The sequence below is a fragment of the Cydia fagiglandana genome, chromosome 21 (assembly GCF_963556715.1).
Source record: "Cydia fagiglandana chromosome 21, ilCydFagi1.1, whole genome shotgun sequence".
Lineage (NCBI taxonomy): Eukaryota > Metazoa > Arthropoda > Insecta > Lepidoptera > Tortricidae > Cydia > Cydia fagiglandana.
Window position 1 is genome coordinate 9,787,352 of NC_085952.1, and position 19,671 is coordinate 9,807,022.

At 36.1% G+C, this 19,671-nt stretch overlaps 1 long non-coding RNA gene across 1 annotated transcript; it reads right to left on the reverse strand.

Annotated features, from left to right (window-relative positions):
* Positions 1-708: 708 nt before the first annotated feature.
* Positions 709-12,955, reverse strand: LOC134675026 (uncharacterized). Its single transcript, XR_010099674.1, has 2 exons — positions 12,657-12,955; positions 709-4,920 (listed from the first exon to the last, which is right to left on the reverse strand). It is a non-coding gene; the product is annotated as an uncharacterized LOC134675026 (long non-coding RNA).
* Positions 12,956-19,671: the final 6,716 nt, after the last annotated feature.

Sequence of the window (19,671 nt, forward strand, 5' to 3'; positions counted from 1 at the left end):
ATAACAATTTGAACAATGCATTTACAGACACTGACATAACTATTAAACTCTTAAATCACGACACACTTTTATAACTCAGTGTTTATATAATGATAAATATGAAGAAGTCGATACTCCAATTACAAATAAGTAAACTTACAGCTCTACCACAGCTTACCACATAGTCTTAGAAACCTTATTCCTTGTAAATATACCCTTTAGTATACAAAGATAGATAAATAGAGATATTTATTTGCATACCAGGTATTTTACATACATATACATGGACCCTGAAAAGGGTGTAGTAAAATAGGAAGTTTACAATATCACAAATCCATACAGTATATGACTAAACTACTAATAGTTAATTAATTTTCTAATTGCTGTAAGTAATCAAGTAACATATAATTTTTTTAAATAACAACTACAATACAGATAGCCTCTTTAATATGTTTACAGTCTGATTATAACTATATATTATCTAGCCAGCTTTGGGTGCTTCATATGTTAAGAACAATGAGTGATGTTAGACCACAATATTAACCACTAGCTAGTAGTACAATATATATTTTTACTAGAGTCCAATATAGTCCTTAACATGGTTAAGGTAGACTGCTCACTGACACATCAATAACATGTAACATCTGTAACAATAACCGTTTCTTACTTATTGGTATTTACATACATGACATTTATTATTATTATCTATTTCCTCCCTCTTTCTTTAAATAAATTAAAATTTATTACAATGTATACTAGCAATTATTCCAATAAGACCTAGTTTCCCCTCTGTTTTGGGAGGTCAGATGGCAGTCGCTTCCGTAAAAACTAGTGCCTACGTCAATTCTTGGGATTAGTTGTCAAGCGGACTCCAGGCTCCCATGACCCATGGCAAAATGCCGGGATAACGCGAGGAAGAGAGAGTATACTAGCAATTACCACATACATATAAAATCAGTTTTCTATTAATCCTCTACAGCTAAATACATGTAGAATATATTATTTTCATAAAAATTCCATGCAATAATTTAGTACCTAGTTTAAAGTACTTATATATGAGCCAGTTACCTTATCAAATCCCTAACATTCCATTCCATAATTTTAATCAGTAATCAGTCATTAATTGCTTTCATAGGTACATATATAAGATGGTACATTTCAATAAGAAACAGTTATGAACCCTGTATGGGCACTCCAAATAACACTTTTAGTAACTAAAACTTTTAGTTTGCTACATTCTGTTAAAATAATATTTTATATTATTTAGTTTAGGTAAAAATATTAGTTTAAATCCCTACAAGTATTATTAATACCTTATTGTACCTAGTAGTGTTTAATGCAACCAGGTTGTCAAAAGCATCAACAAATAGTTAAATTGTAACGTAGTATAGCTTTCTTGAACAAGCCAGAGCTTTGCAATTTCATTTACACCATAAAAATAGCATGTTTCAAAATAAACAATAAATAGTGAAAAACATTCAAATAAGTTTCACATAGTTTTAAATTCCTGTATCATGCACAGTTCTACAAGTAAATATAAAGATAAATACGCAAGACTTAACGCAAATGCGCTACCTATAATCGTTAAACATGTCTCTACAGACTTCTGTCACTTATCTGGTGAGACCCACTATAATCAGTGTATAAATTTTACATCATTGTTCATAAATAATTTCCTTATGTATAACCGTATAGTTACTTACTGAAAATTTAAATATGCATAGTTAAGTATATCTTACTATGACTTTGCTGTTATCATATTAACAATGACTGCACTTTACAGATGTGTAACCTGAAAAGCTTATGTAATAAGGAATTAATTTGCTGAATATCTGGTCCAAAATCCTGTGTTACTTATCTATTAACAAAACTTGTTCATTTATCTACTTGCCTTTGTTGCCCAATAGGTACTCGTGTATGTGATCTGAACTTGCACATTTTAACCAGTTGCCTGGTCACATAAAAATATACAATGTCGTGGCTCATTTGCGTTATTTACTTAATAAAGAATCCAACACCAATCTTTGGGACCACCAAACAGGACTCCAGTGACTCCACAGACCTTCCGCCAGAAATCCGAACAAGCGATATACTGTAGCGCACATGGTTTCCCATCGCATCCCAAATGGACTGTTAAGCATGTAGCCAGTTATCAGCCGCATATTCCAACGTATCTTTGGCATTGTAACCTGTAAGAGAAATCCGGAAAATTCATCTGTTACGATATGGGTGTGTTTATCCCTATTTGGGTAGGTATATGAGAAATTCAACCAGTTGTCTCTTGCGAGCCATTAATCACTAATCAAGTTGATGGACTTGTAATAATTTGATTTTGTTATTCTTGACTAATAACAATAACCGACTAGTTCGCTGGTAGTATATATGGTCTAGTATAAGCTGTATACAAGTATAGTTGTAGGTAATTATTTATTCTGATGAATAATCTCATCCAAAAGAGTATCTACTTAGTCTTAAAAAGTTTTTCTGTTTAAATCAGTTTTGCTTGGTAACAGCTTTGGTAGGATGGTATGTCCCGTAAGGGTGTATTTTGCAAAAATAGCATAACAAGGCATAAATGTATGACCATAAAAATGTATTTTATTTGGTATGTAATGATGTTTGCTTTTACATCCATTTAAATCATTTGGATTAAGGTAATGCTGCCATGTTATGTAATTTTACAACAGATATTTATTGTTACTTTGTAATGACTTTAATAAGGGTAAAACATCTAATCCCTTACAAAATTGATTTATATCACCGGACCTAATGTATTTATTATTTGATATACAGGCAGGCAGTAAAACAGTGCTTTACAAATGCAGGCCATACAAGTTCAAAAATATGAACACCGATTTGTCCAATTATTTTTCAACAGTGTGACTTGAATCACTGTCAGTCATGATTTGACAGTTCCGTCATAGTCACTAGTTAGGATCAAAACTTCATTGAGATTTTCTTTTATTTCCACTTACCCTATTTCCAGACATTTAGGGTTGTACAATATACTTTCCAAACATAGCTCGTAACATACCATATGTGATGAGATCCTTATATTTCACGCTGCTAAACCAGTCTCCTTTTCTGGTCACTGATATTTCTTTGGAAATGTCGTACAACAGCTATATAGACGTATTGCAAATATATATAGTTAACAACATTGCATTTAAGTTGCTGACCTGGTCTGAATGTGTTAAACTATACTTTTTATATTATATTTAAGACATATTGTGACATATCCATGATTTTACACTTGCAACAACTTCCAATACCTATATTTTGCTCCGTAAGTTTGGAAAATCTTGTGATGTCCAAGAAACCTGAAAACTTACACAAACTGTTAGTCCATGTTTGCCCAAAACTGTAATGAGCACAGTTACACATTCCTGTAGTACATCTAAAATCTAGTAGATTCAATATTGTATTGAATCTACTCTGGAACATTACTTTAATTTATTTACATTTAACTAAACACACAATAGTTTCGATGACATTTCTGAAACAATCTCTATCTGTCAAGTGTCAAAAGTGACAGTCAATCAATGTCAATCTGACAATAGCAATGGACTCTATAGATACTATAGATAGTTTGGCCAGGGACTGGCTGTCTTAATCAATTCAATCATAGATAGACAAAATCATACTGTCTTTGTCTTACGCTAGAACTAGCACCCAAAGAAAGGGTTAAGTAGTTTTCTATTCCTTGTTACTAACAAATTTGTGTTTGCCAGCTACACATTACAGGATTTGTTAAGAACTTATAAAGTACAATACAACTCACAAACAACATTCACCTCTTTACGTTCCATTTATTAATGGTATTATATTATTAATTACATCATTAAATGCTGTTATTACTTTGCAAACTCAACCTTATGAGTTCCTTACATCATTATTTATGTAGGTATGGGAATTTCCCATTAGCCATCTTGTTGATTCGCGACCAACCATTAGTTCCCATCATTTTATGGGGTTTATGATGTTATTACTTTACGACTTGGCGTATAAGTCGTTAACATCATATGTCCGGCAGCAGCCATTAGTCATTTCGACATTTTTCGTTTCCAACGATTAATTCCCATCATTTTATGGGGTTTATGATGTTGTTTTACAACTTGGCGCACAAGTTGTTAACATCATACTTTCGGCATCAGCCTAAGCCAATAACTTGTTGGCATTTTATGTACCTATATATGTACACACAATCACTGCAATCGCTCATAGATCTTGAATTGAATAGCCTAGATGACAAACATTGTAATTAATTATATCATTTGTGCCAGTATATTTTGAGAATCATTAATGTTTACATGAGATCCGTTAAAGGTCAACACAAATGTTCTTAGTTTGACCATCATACTCCAAGCACAAAACAGACTTTACTATGCAATACCTACAGCAGGTACTTAGACCTTTTGGAAATATGGAAACAAGAAAATTTCTATTTTGCTGGTGAATATGTACATCGTTTATAGTTTGCAAGGCAACTACATAGGTACATGTATTCTTGCATAAAATGTAAGGAAGTATTTGAAACAGAAACTTCTACAAAATACAAGTTATTATTTCATAGAACATCTTGTATTTTACCATATGAAATAGATAAGGAATCTAATATTTGACACAATTATCCATTCTTCCCTTTTAAAAAGAAAAATAACTTTTAGTTATGACTTAATCTTATATTGTATTTCCATATACTTAGGTATTTCTATATTATCAAATTAATTTTGACGAATTACTCTATTTATTTCAACAGACTGTATTATAAAATTCAACATTCGTCATCTGCCAATGTACTTTATTTGGTTCAATGTCCAAAAGAACCATACACCATTTACTAATCCTCAGACGCCTCCGAGTTACACCCGTTACAGGCATCTGAAAGTCACTCATATCTTGTATTTCTCACGATTTCATTGTTTTGTACTTTATTTTGTTCTGATTGTGACGGTACGGTATTACCGTTCCGTACAAATCTATATATATGTACATATAATATTGTTAGAATCGTGTAGTATACCCTTTACATCTCATTCTATTATTACACAGGCAACACCTCTCTCTATGATCAATGTTGCCACTATACACCTATCCGGGTTCTCTTTCGTTTTCCCCTCCGCTCGAAACGTAATGGCTCCTCATAAGTCAATTTTATTTTATAACTTTTAAACATGTGATATATAATAATCCGATTTAATCGACCCTTTGACATGGACGAAATGTAGTGTAATTTATTGCAAATTAAAACTACGATTTTGTTGAGTAAAAGAAGCATTTTATTTTCGACGACATCCTTCGCCGCAGTCCTACGCAAGGCCCTGCGCCTTCATCCTGCACATCAGTTTATGTACCCAGAAGAGAGTGCTGCGAGGATACTGAAAACAAAACCGCAGAAAGGTACGTCGGAAATAGTGTCATTTTTTTGAGGTTAGAATTGCACTTCCCTCGTTTGCATATAACCTCACTTTTCTTCGATTGCTCAACTAGTCACTACAAATTAGTCCAAAATGTCGTCAAACAGTGAAAATAACGGGCACATTCCAGTTGAGAAACTGGATGGCTTGGCAAACTATTCAAATTGGAAATTTGCTATGAAGATGCTACTAACGCTGGATGGTCTATGGGGCTGTGTGGAAGGTACGGACACCAATGCGACCCACGAAAGCCGCGCTTTAGCTAAGATATGTTTAACGATCAAGCCTGCACTGTACCAGTACGTGCGAGATGCCACGTCGGCAAAGGATGCCTGGAAGAAACTCGCCGATGCCTTCGAGTCCAAGGGCCTATACCGAAAAGTGCTCTTGCTACGTCAACTGCATAAAGTAGAATACAACCAGTACAGCAGCATGTCGGAATATGTCGAGGCGGTGATGCGGCTCGTTCAACAGCTCGATGATATAGGCAAGAAGATAGACGATGATGAGGTAGCGGAGATCCTGTTGAGTGGTTTACCGCAGGAATTTGACAACCTGGTGTCGGGTCTGGAAACCGCCTGTCTTACAAGCAAACTCACGGTGGAGCTTGTGCGTGCCAGATTGCTACAAGAAGAACACCGGAGAAGTGCGAGTGACCAGGAGGGTGTGAAGGCCTACCTAGGAAGCAAGAAGAAGTCATCGCCTATGTTTTGCCAGTTCTGCAAGAAGAGCGGACACACTATCAAGCGTTGCTTTAAGCGCAAGAAGGAGCTGAAGAACAATGAAGAGAATCACACTATGCTTGCATCAGCCATGGTATGCAGCGGCAGCAGCTGCCATGATTTTGTCGTGGATTCTGGAGCGTCCCAACATATGGTTGCTAATAAGGAGCTACTAGAAGAACCTAGAGGTAAAAATTCTACAATTTATATAGCTAATGGTAATAAATTACATAGCAATTGTAGTGGTAGGGTCCCTTTGTGCTCCAATATTAGCCTTGTAAATGTTCTCCATGTGCCTGACCTCTCCAGCAATTTACTGTCCGTTAGTCAAATCACTGACAAGGGTTATACTGTCGTTTTTAGTAGGGATCATTGTAAAGTCTTTGATAATGTTAAAGTCACTGGCGATCAACTGTTAGTTGCTTCTAAGGAAAATGGTTTGTATAAATATAAGGCTCAAGTGCGACACATCCTTGAGGAGGAGTCTTCCAAGCTCTTGCAAACCAGGCAAGAGACAGTGAATGCTCACGCTGTTTCGACAGTGCCAATGGATCTAATCCATAGACGTCTAGGTCATTTGTCTGAACCAGGTATGAGGATTCTTGGTGATGGGGAGAAATGCATGAACTTACTTTTTCAGAAAGAAGACACCATCAGTGGTAGTTGCGAGCCGTGCTTGACAGGCAAGATGGTGCGAGCACCGTATCCTGCTGTCAGCACGAAGCGCACTACCCAACCACTTGAACTCGTCCATTCAGATGTGGCCGGACCGATGCAAGTCGAAACTTGGGGTGGAGCTCGTTACCTTTTGACCTTCACAGATGACCATACCCGGAAAACGTGGGGCTACCTTATGAAGCATAAATCAGAGGTGAGTTCACATTTTATTAATTTTAAAACTATGATTGAGAAACAATCCGGATTTTTAATAAAATGTTTGCGCAGTGACAATGGCCTTGAGTTTACAAACAATAAACTGGCCAATTATCTTAAAGAACATGGTATTATACATCAAACCACTGTCCCTTTCAATCCTGCTCAAAATGGAACAGCGGAAAGGGCTTTTAAAACGATTTTTGATAAAACTAGGGCTATGCTGCAGGAATCCGGCCTGTGTAACCGCTACTGGGGAGAGGCAGTTATGACAGCCATTTACCTGAAAAATAGGTCTCCTACCAGAGCGCTTTCAGGTGGAATTCCCGAGAGCTTATGGACTGGGTCTCCTATAGACATCAGTCATTTACGTGTCTTCGGGTGTACTGCTTATGCACATGTTCCTAGTCAAAAGCGTCGAAAACTTGATGCTAGAGCAAAAGCGTTAATTTTTGTTGGTTATGGTGAAACTTTTAAAGGATACCGTTTGATTGATCCCACTAAACCTCATAGAGTTATACAGTCCAGATCTGTTATTTTTAATGAGGATAAATTTATAGGTAAACATGACAGTAGTAAAAAGACTTGTGGAGCCAATTTTTTATAATTACTATATCGATAAAGACAATTTTAATAATTCAATGACTAATAATGAAAATAATTCTTTTAATGCATTGAATAATTTTAATGATGACTCTCATTTTAATGTTAATGATGTCATTCAAAATAATGAAAAAGATAAATCAGCTGAGTGCTCATCCTCTTCAAATACAGTTTCAGATGCAGAGACCCTGACGCAACCGGCGTGGTCACCGCTCTCTGAGCACTACTGTACGGGCGATGAAGGTGCAAGTGACAGTACCGGTGATGAAGATTGCGTCCCAAGGGGCGCTTTGTCTTCTCTGCCGGAGTCATCATTTGATGATCATGACGACGGTGATGAAGTGGGTGCTCCAAGGGGTCCCGTGTCTTCTCTGCCGGAGTCTGCACCAAGTGAGCCGACGCTGCCGGCTGTTTCCGACACGTCTCGTTCACGTCCCGTACGTAAAACACGAGGTAATATGCCACAGCATCTCAGAGACTATGATTTATCTATGATAGCGGAAGGATATTCGCCAGATGAGCCTGCATCATACCGCGAAGCCATGCAATCTTCTGAAAAGGAAGACTGGCAGCAGGCAATGCAGTGTGAGTATGACTCTTTAATTAAAAACAAGGTATGGATCTTAGTAGACAGACCTGCAGATGAAAACATCGTCAAGTGTAAGTGGGTTTACAAAAAGAAACTCGACACCTCAGGTAAGCCTGCCAAATTTAAAGCTAGGTTGGTTGCCCGTGGGTTTAGCCAAGTAGAGGGCATTGACTATACGGACACCTTTGCACCTGTAGTGAGGCATAGCACACTGAGAATATTGTTTTCTATTGCTACTGAATTAAACTTACAAATAGACCATATCGATGTTACAACTGCATTTTTAAATGGGGAATTAAACGAAAAGATTTATATGGAGCAGCCTTTAGGCTTTAAAAACTGTGATAAGGTTTGTTTGCTTAAGAAAAGCTTATACGGCCTTAAGCAAGCAAGCCGAATGTGGAATATCAAAATACATGATTTCTTAGCACTAAATAATTTTACTCAGAGCAAATGTGAGCCATGTATTTATACAAAGAAGACAAAGACTGAATATATTATTATTGCATTGTATGTTGATGATTTTTATGTATTTCACAATAATTGTATTAATAATATTTTACAACTTTTACAAAATAATTTTGAAGTCCGTCATTTGGGCAAATTGAATAATTGTCTAGGAATGAATGTTTATAGAGAAAATGGTATCACAACCCTAGATCAAACTGAGTACATAAAGCGTTTATTATTCAAGTATAATATGTCAGATTGTAAATCTGTTTCTACACCTTTACCGGTTAATTGTAAATTACAGAAATCAAATAAGACATGTTTAGATGATGAAGTCTATCAGTACAGACAGTTATTAGGAAGTCTAATGTATTTATCAGTCTGTACTAGACCGGACATTTCTTATGCATGTAGCCAACTTAGTATGTTTAACACATGTTTTGATGAAAATCATTGGCGCATGGCGAAGCGTGTGCTACGTTACCTAAAAGGTACTATTAATTATGGCCTTTGTTTTACAAAGAGCAATACTTTTAACCTTACTGCATACGCTGACGCAGACTGGGCCAATGACCTTTCAGACCGCAAGTCCTATACTGGCTTTGTGATTAAGTTAGGATCTAATGTAATTAACTGGGAGGCAAGAAAGCAACAATGTACTTCTCTTTCAAGTTGCGAGTCAGAATACGTAGCTATTGGAGATTGTTGTAAAGACATATGTTTTGTACGAAATTTCTTGTCAGAAATTATCGATAAAACTTTTGACACTGTCATTTATAATGATAGCCAAAGTGCTCAAAAATTACTGTTAGTTAAAGAGCACTCCCACAAAAGAACAAAGCATATAGACCTAAGGTATCACTTCATTAAAGATCTGATTCAAAAAGGGAACTTAAATGTAAGGTACTTGCAGACTGACAAAATGGTAGCAGATGTATTAACAAAACCTTTATGTGCTGAAAAACATTGTAAATTTGTGCAGGGACTTAATGTTAAGCCTTTAAAATGTTAATTAAGAGCCACTTCTCTACTTATGATTTTTAAATGTGATATTCATTCCTGTCTTACCTAGTTATAGCTGCATGTCTATATTTTACGTCTATGTGTTTTTACTAGACTTAAGCCTGCAGCATGTAATTTATTCTAAGTATGCTTTATGTAGAGCCATACTTAGAGCTTTTCTAGGCATGTAAAGTGCAAGGAGGAGTGTTAGAATCGTGTAGTATACCCTTTACATCTCATTCTATTATTACACAGGCAACACCTCTCTCTATGATCAATGTTGCCACTATACACCTATCCGGGTTCTCTTTCGTTTTCCCCTCCGCTCGAAACGTAATGGCTCCTCATAAGTCAATTTTATTTTATAACTTTTAAACATGTGATATATAATAATCCGATTTAATCGACCCTTTGACATGGACGAAATGTAGTGTAATTTATTGCAAATTAAAACTACGATTTTGTTGAGTAAAAGAAGCATTTTATTTTCGACGACATCCTTCGCCGCAGTCCTACGCAAGGCCCTGCGCCTTCATCCTGCACATCAAATATTAATATGGTTTTATTTATATAATCAATTATGTGTTGCATGAATTCATGATGTATTGATTTATTACAGAAATCACTCACTATTCATCAAATTAATACTATTTAAAAAATTAAATAAAACATAATACAAAACATGTCGATACTCGGTCGCGCAGTCAAATTGCACCATATTAACCGCAGACCAATCATAAGCCAGGAAGCTTAGCGCATGATTTGTGGCCATATAAGGTAATAAAAGTGCGAGCGCAGGACGCATGGCCATATAAGGTAGTGAAAACGTGTTAGGGAGTTAAAGTACTGTCACTAAATTAGGGTGAGTAAATTACGACAGCTCTAACTTAATGTTCTCTGAAGTCAGTGTCGCTATAGTTTGTTTTAATTTACGAAGATTTCTCACTAACAAATCCGCGCGCGCTTCCGTTCGTGGCAAGGAGACAAGATGGCGGCATTGTGAGATGATCGCGCGAGTGTGTACGTGGCGATAGATATTTTATTTAGCTTTATTTATCAAATAATACGTGCGTCAGAGTTTTATTAATTATAAAGTACAAACACGATATTTTCCTAGTGTATTTCAATAACAGAAAGTAATTTGGAAGGATCTTTAGTGAATGTGTCGTGCCATCGAGTTTTACCGTAATTTAGTAATGGAAATAAATTGGTTCGATCTTTATTGAAAGGGATGGTATTCTGTACCAACGCTTGCGTATTTATGAGAATAGTGTTTACTTGTTAAAATACCTATCAGTGATATATTTTTATATGAAGATTACTATGTGAGAGTAAATGAAGTATAAAGATCCCTACATAGAAAAAGGGAACGTTCATGTTTCATGCCGCAATGCGACGCAAGTACCTACCTACATATTATGAATAGATGTTGAACTAAATTAGTTTGATACTTACTGAACCTAATTATATTGAAAATTGATGTTTTGGTGGAAGAAAAAGAAATACTTAATGTGGGGGAGGATATGTTTACAAGCCATTATTTTTATGAAGTTAAAATGATTTTATTGAATTAGTAGTGCGATATTGGTAATTATGGCTCAAAGGTGGAAATAATTACAACTTATATTATTTATCTGTTCTCGATTTAATAGAGATTGATATACTACCTATTGAATGTATTTACATGAAAAGAAATATTATTATCGACATTCCTAAAGAATTATTAACATTTTGAAGTATTTGATTCCTATTGATGGCATGAAGTAGATACGATCTATACTATATATTTATTGGTTATTGACAAATTGTTCAGGTGAACATTTTTATGGTTAATTTTGCACTAACTGATCGCAACGTAAAGTTAGGAGTCGTACTGTATACTTGGAACGCAGTCGATTCACGCAACTTGAACCTAATGAATTGTATTCCTGACTAAGGTCATGATTATAAATTAGGCCAAGGCCTATCACATTTATTATATTATATTTAAAGGTTAAATTATCTATGGACCTGCCATTAATTATAGCTTACAGATTTTGGGATGGGTTTAGGGATTCAGTATTCTTAGCTTAGTGTGAAAAGAAGTAGGTAGAGTGGCTGATGGAATACTTGACGTTTCTTTTCCTCAGATACCACTTAGGGTTTGTGAAACGTATCTAGCCTTTCGCTGAGTCTTAAACTCCTAGGAATAGGGAGGTAGGGGAAGGAAGCCCAATCGACGGGATCTCCCACAGGGATTGGTTTAGGATGACTCCAAACCCCATCAAGCATTGAGGTGGCATCTAGAATAGCATTCAGATGTTGTTAGGTTATAAATATTAAGTTTCCCTTAAGAAGTGACTTAAAGGGCTTATCCCAGGAAAAATGCTCCTCAATGTTATCCGGAGTCCAATAGGAGTAGGGGAATTTTTACCAAAAAAATATTTTTATTTATTTATATATTCTATTATTCATATATATATATTCCATTATTCATTCCACTATATTTAGATGGACTGCGGTTACTTCAGTGAGATAGAACTTCTCATCGCTATCTACTAGTATATGTACAGAAAGCTCATTATCAATTGCAAGCAGTATTACAATATTTACAATACTTTAATTCTAAAATAAATTATCATTGTGTTTGTTATCTTATCTTTATTAAAATATGTTCTTTAGTACATTGCATTTCTCATTTACCTACTTTTATTAGTAACCTTTCTTATTATGCTACTGTTTGATTCCTATGGGTTAATATCAAATTATTACTGTGCTCTTCATTTAGTTAGGTTAGTTTCTGGGTTTATAGATTTGTAACTCTCCTCTTTGTAAAAGAACCAGGGGTTATTACGTACAGCTACGGGATCCTTCCATTTCCTAGACGATCATATCACTTTTATGGCCAAAAGTTTTAAATGCAAGACAGAGACAAATTATGTTCTTAGGTAAAGTAGGTTTGCTTTGAGGGTTGTTTTAGATATATGGGTTAGAAGGGTTAGAGTGTAGTGTATTATAGGGAGAGTCATTCTTGACCGTTACATGATATACATGCGTTCGTTTTGCAAATCGTCGGCCCTGTTTACAAACCAATATGGCACCAATATTTCCTCAATTTGCATATTGCGAATAATTTCAGGTACTCACGGTTTTACCTCGTCGCCACTTGTGATGTTCACTTAACATCATTAATCTAGTTTGCTTTTAGAGGAATTATATTAATTATAGGTAAATAAAACAATTTATTATTCGGTCCATACAGAGCGCCCGTAACACAGCGGCCGCCATCATGCGCACCAGTGTTGCCAGGCATCTGCTTATTTATTGATGAACACCACACGTACCAATGAGTTTTTCGGAACTTATGTACGAAATATCATTTGATATTTACCACTAGCTTTTCGGTGAAGGAAAACATCGTGAGGAAACCTGCATACATCTGCGAAGAAATTCATAGGTGTATGTGAAGTCCCCAATCCGCATTGGGCTAGCGTGGGGAATATAGCCCAAGCCCTCTCGCGCATGAGAGGAGGCCTGTGCTCAGCAGTGAGACGTATATAGGCTGAAATGATGATGATGATGATGAAATAATTCTTATATTATTCTTAAATTTAGCCTGCGACGACAGTCAGCAATATTTGAAATGTCAATTAATTTTCTAATCTGCTCCGATTCGCCGTGTGATCGGATTGGCCTCGGTCTACCCTACGTGTATTAAATGTAAACTTAACACATTCAGGGCCAAGAACCCGACTGTCGGGTACACTGTTCGTAGCGACTACGCGCTCCATACGGCAAAACTGTGGCTACGCGCCACGAGCGTAACTTAGTGGCAATGAATGTGTTAGTAAATAATAGCGTTTCTGAAAACGATTGTCATCTTGGCTAGTCCCCCAGGATTACATTATCCCTAAAACCTGTGACGTGACATCTTAATAAAGGCGACATCCTAGATCTTCGAGACCTAACCTCGAACCTAACAACTAGTAATAACCAGTTCGGAATTCAGAATGCCCTACCGAACAGCTGTCAGCCCAAAATTGCCCTCCATTTATTAAGGCCCCATTAATATTTGATGAGAGGTTGGGATGTCTGCATTCTTAAAGGTTACCGAGGTTTTGGCTCAGAGAATTACAAGCGTATTCGGGAAACGAGATAATTGCAAGATTAGAGACGAACTAGAGATTTTTGGGATCTACATTAGATATCTACTAGATGTGACTTGGATATCTAAGTCATAACTTGTGGAAATCGTTCAAGAGGACGTCCAGAAACATGGAAACGTCAAATTTGACATATCTACCTTACAAATATTTTTAAATTATCCATATCGTAACTTCTTGATGTCTAATAGATATCTAATTCATTTTCCGAATCGAGCCGTTAGTGTAACCTAAGTATGACTAGATGGACCGTTGGTTGAAGGCAGCGAATGACCGTTCGCTGTGGAGGTCCTTGGGGGAGGACTTTGTCCAGCAGTTGACGTCTTTCGGCTGAGATGATGATGATGATGATGATGACCTACTTAGTTGACTTGAGTTGGTGAGGACTCAACTAGAGGTTTTAAGATTCTAGTGGTCACATATAATTTTGAGATTATTAGAATTTAGAGATCCTAACTAGGTACAAAATTGATCAAGGATTCTTTACTTCAGAATGTTACGATTCTTTTTAAGACACATAAAAATAATTCATAAAGGGGTACTTAGTATAACCCAATAAAGGCCTTTTATTCGTCTATTAATGGGTCTGTTTTGTTCACAAAGGCTCTCCATTCAACACAATTTTTCGCCGTCCTAATAATACCTACGCTTGTGTAAATCCCTGGCAGGGGCCCATTTCTCGAACGATATTAGTCTAATATTATTAGTGTGTTGTCATGGCAACCCATACGATTTGACAGTTCGTGGACTAATAATATTAGTCTAATATCGTTCGAGAAATGGGCCCCAGGCCTTCTTTATAATTCCCCAGCAGGCTTTCTTTACCCAGCGCAGCAGGTCGGTAGTCACCATGTCAAGTTGACATGGTATATCTTAATGGTATAATCAGGTATATCTTATATGGTTATCATAGTCTAATAAAACATGGTCTTCTCTTCCCAGAGTGACACAAGCCTACGTCACAATAACATGGCCGCTATACAGGGCGTCCCACGGCTATGCCACATGGAGGGAAAGTACCCTAAATATTGTAGATGGAATATTTTACTGAAAGAAGACATTATTTTAATTTAAAAAACAATTTAAACTGCATTCCAAGATTTTTAAATAATTACATGGTTGAACCGGGAATCGAACCCGCCGCACGAGAAAAAAAATCACCCTGTAGCTTTATCATACCGATCGAAAGGCTTGATCATAAGGATTATTTTTTGCTAAATAACATAGTGTCGGAAATAAAAGGAAGCCCATGAATTTTAACATTTTTAATTCAAAATTAATCAATTTAATTTATCAAATGCTCAAAATTCAGTCTCATTCTGTTGAATACAAAGCCGCACTCTTTTGATTATTTCGCTAAATTTCACATCAAATGTTAAAATTCATGGTCTTCCTTTTGTTTCTGACACTATGTTCTTTAGCAAAAAATAATCCTTATGATCAAGCCTTTCGATCGGTATGATAAAGCTACAGATGATTTTTTTTCTCGTGTGGCGGGTTCGATTCCCGGTTCAACCATGTAATTATTTAAAAATCTATGTATGCAGTTTAAATTGTTTTTTAAATTAAAATAATGTCTTCTTTCAATAAAATGTTCCATCTACAATATTTAGGGTACTTTCCCTCCATGTGGCATAGCCGTGGGACGCCCTGTATACAGCGCTATCGCATATTATCACATAGCGCTGTCGCACGATGACGTAGGCTTGTGTCAGTCAGGTGACCTAGAAAAGACGGGAAGAGAGTACCAGGCGGAGTATATTATTATACCATGTATGGTTATAATATAATTATACTTTACTAATGACTCGCTTGAGTTCGCTAAGCGATTGTAAGGGGATGACACTCGACCGCAAAATGGGTCTGCGGCCCAAATGGCGACTACAGCGATTAGTGCACGGACTTTATTCATTCCAATAATCAGTGTTGCCAACTTTGCATAAATGATGCCAGATCTGGCATATTTTCACTCGCTTTGGCACCAAAATTCTTCATTTAGCATCTGGCATATTTTTTAGCATAATTTAGTCTAAGCCAAGTTTGCACCAACTTGGCAGCAACAATATGCGCCATCGCCTTATGTGGTTCATATTTTCATATGAATGTTGACTTTTGTGGACGGATGGACGTCAACGGACTATATAAAGTTGGTCAAGCAGATCTTGTCAGTAGAAAAAGGCGGTAAATTTGAAAAATGTATGTGTTTTAAGTGTCTAATTTCAAGTGATATTTTAGCATTTTTTTAGCATAGGTGTTTCAAAAATCTTTGGCATAATTTTGGCATAATCTAGACATTAGTCTAGCATTTTTTCAAAATCCGAGTTGGCAACACTGCCAATAATGCAATTAGTTAGGTACCATCACCCACACTGTTAACTGTACAAGTGTACATCGGTGGACCTTACGCCTTTTGTAACAAGGTCCACTGATATACAGTTAGGAGAGTTGCGGTTTGTACTAGATAGTTAACGCTCGTAATTTTCCCGTAAAATTTCGGCATTGTAAAACGCTAGAACAGCGGGTTGGATTTGAGGGAGATTTAAAAACAACAGGAGTAAGAGACATTAAAATATATTTCTGTCATTTAATTATAAATCTAAAAGTAAGAATTTTGTATATCTTACAGAGAAAGAGCTAAGGTAAGGTCTCGAATAGTCACGATACAAAATTATATATGATTTAGCATAAAAATATGCAACGATATTTCAAAAGTAAAAATTTTGTATATCTTAGAGTAAGAGCCAAGGTAGGGTCTCGAGTAAACTCGATATAAAATTAAATATGATATAGCATAAAATATGCACCGATATTTCAAAAGTAAAAATTTTGTATATCTTAGATATACAGCCAAGGTACGGTCTCGAATAGTCTCGACACAAAATTAACTATGATTTAGTATAAAAATATGCACCGATATTTTTAATAAAAATATGCACCGTTATTTTTAGTAAAAAAATGCACCGATATTTTTAAATAATGGAATCTTAGTCGCGTAGCCGGTAAAATCTGTTGTATTCAAGTATCTGAAGTTGGAAACCAATATAAGGATTGTGATTGACGGTGGTTCTCAGAAATGAAAGAATTAAAAGTGTCATATTAAAATACTTGTTGGTGTAGGTGCTTTTGTAGGCTACCTATATCATGGAATATTTTTTAAGGCTTCCAATGCTTCCATATTTAGGTATGTTTTATGCCTGAAAAAGTAGCTTTCATGTAGCACTTTTAACAAAAACAGCCTACAGATCGACCGACGTTTGTTAATTATATCTTCATGCCTATAGCATGCCTATATGCTGTAATTATGCAAAATTGAACCCTATCACTTTGATATAAAGTTCAAAGAGGTGGGAAATATATTCCCTCTGCCTTATACCTAAACGCTTAAATAAGAGATAACGATATGCCGCCAGCATCCTTGGTACAATGCCTCAGCGGCCTATTTTAGATTTAAGCTAGTTATTAATTTCGTTTAGTTGTACCACTTTATATATATTGTACCTATGTAAATAAATGATTTAAATATAATAGGCAGTTGAAATTGTCAGAGATAACGATTAATTAACGCTGAACGCTTATCATCTGTACCGTTTTGACCAATCAAATTAGGTCCCCCAGTCCCCTGGAGGTATAAAATCAGGTGTATTGAATTAACAACCTGAACAACTGTTCAACTCACAGATACTATTACGTAAATCCCGTCCGAAACCCTCATTACTATACTTTATTGAAAGCAAAACAGTATTAACAAAATAAATACTTAAACTTGGTAGTTATATTAGAACCAATACCACCAGTTTTGACATTGACAGATACGCTCGCGTCTAAGTAACTTACTTTCTATGCATCTCGCTCGTACTCGCATATTAGTGCAAGCGAGATGTATAGAAAATAATTTACGTAGACGCGAGCGTATCTGTCAATGGTGGTAGCCGTATAGTTGTTATCGCGGGACATATCGGACGCCTCGGCCCGGACACGGCCCGGTCTAGCGTGAGCCATCCTTAACGCTTTTATTAATCAGCTGGAAAACGTAATCTTCCATCGTTGTAACATAATGCCCACATTAGTCCGCTCAGGCACTTATAGACCAAGAGCCAGCCGCAGAAAATGGTACATATTAATGAGAGCAAAGAGAATAAAGTCTATAGAGACATTATTTATAGGATTGTCAAAGTAAATTATGTAGCCACTGTAAATTTACTGCCATCTTTTGATAGAACATAAAACTGTTAGAACGCCATTTGATTTTGATCCTTTTTCTTTCACTGATATGTGTTAACTTATTTAAATATTGATATTCACGCCATCTACTCGACTATAGGCCAAAGGTATGGTTCCATGTTTACGAGCGATGACGCCACAACTTTCAGCCTATGCTCGAGTAGATGGCGTGAATATTAATATTTAAAAAGTTAACACATATCAGTTAAAGAATAAGGATCAAAGCCAAATGGCGTTCAAGCAGTGTTAATCTTCTGTCGAAAGATGGCAGTAAATGAACTGTAGCTACATAATTTACCATGACAGTAACTCTCTACTTCAAATCCTCTTTGATGAAAGCAACGAAGCGGACCGCTCTGCAATGCTATACTACTCTTACATATTCCTAGATCAGCGCGCATGGCTTTTGGCGTATGACAGGATAGCAAAAACTTTTCTGCTGGAAAAAGGAATGCCAAAGTACGAGAAAAGTCTCGAAGTTGTCACGTTTTAGGCCAGTCCTAATTTTACCATTAAATAAATGACGTTACAAATTATACCTATAACAAACTAGAGTCAGACCGAGATAAGTCTAAGTGCAAGTGTTATTTTAAAAGTTAATCTTCTATGAAATTATAAACAACACTTGCACTGCGTGTGCTATCAAAATTGTTGCAGACTTACATCGGTCTAACTCTATCTAGTTTTGTTGCATTTGTAATCGTGATCCATTATCCGGGGCCAGCTCTCAGTCTATAAAGCTGTCGCTTCTGTTGTACCAGCAAAATGGCGCTCTCAGCTCGTTATGCACTAAGTGGTGGCGTGGTTCCGTTGTCTCAAGCAATTCTAAACTTTCGCGTGAGCGATGGTACAGTTTTCAGATATATCGGAGCGGCCAAGGTGCTCAAAAGTATCTGAACACGTACTTAAAGTACGTGTTCAGATACGCCTTGACAATAGAGGCGAGTTCAGATATTTGTGAACACCTTGGCCGCTGCGACATATTTGATGGCGGCTCTACCATATCACTAACAAATCAAATACGTACGTTATAGGCTATCGTACATATTTTTTCTATTTATAAAGGTTCGTATAGCTTCGATAGCCAACTGGTAAATATTTTTATTTCTTTAAAATAATACAAGTATAAGTACAAGTGTGGAAAGATAAGTCGGGCCCTGGACGGAAACTACCTTAAATCCTTAAGCTGGCTCATTTTACTTAAAGGAGACATTCCTTTATTTTTTTAAAGAAACAAAACTGCATTTAAAGATTTTTCTTTCTTTCTTCAATTTGGCTTGTCTAAAAAAATCTTTAGTACTAAATACTCGTATTACATTTTATGGATATTTTATACGACAGACGAGTGTAAGACCTAATGTTTCTTGGAGAAATGTTATCAGTAACATTAACTGGATCGACTAGTATAATAAAATTGCGAGTGTTTATTTTTTGCAATTTTTAGTCGGTTCGAGTCCCGGGAGAGGCAAGCGAGTTTCAGAAAAATTTTGAATGCAGTTTTGTTTCTTTTTAAAAATAAAGGAATGTCTCCTTTAAGTAAAATGAGCTAGCTTAAGGATTTAAGGTAGTTTCCCTCCAGGGCCCGACTTATCTTTCCACACTGTATATTAGGTAATGCAAAGAATACAATGTTTGAAATTTTAATTATAAATGTTTGCGGGATGGAATCTTGG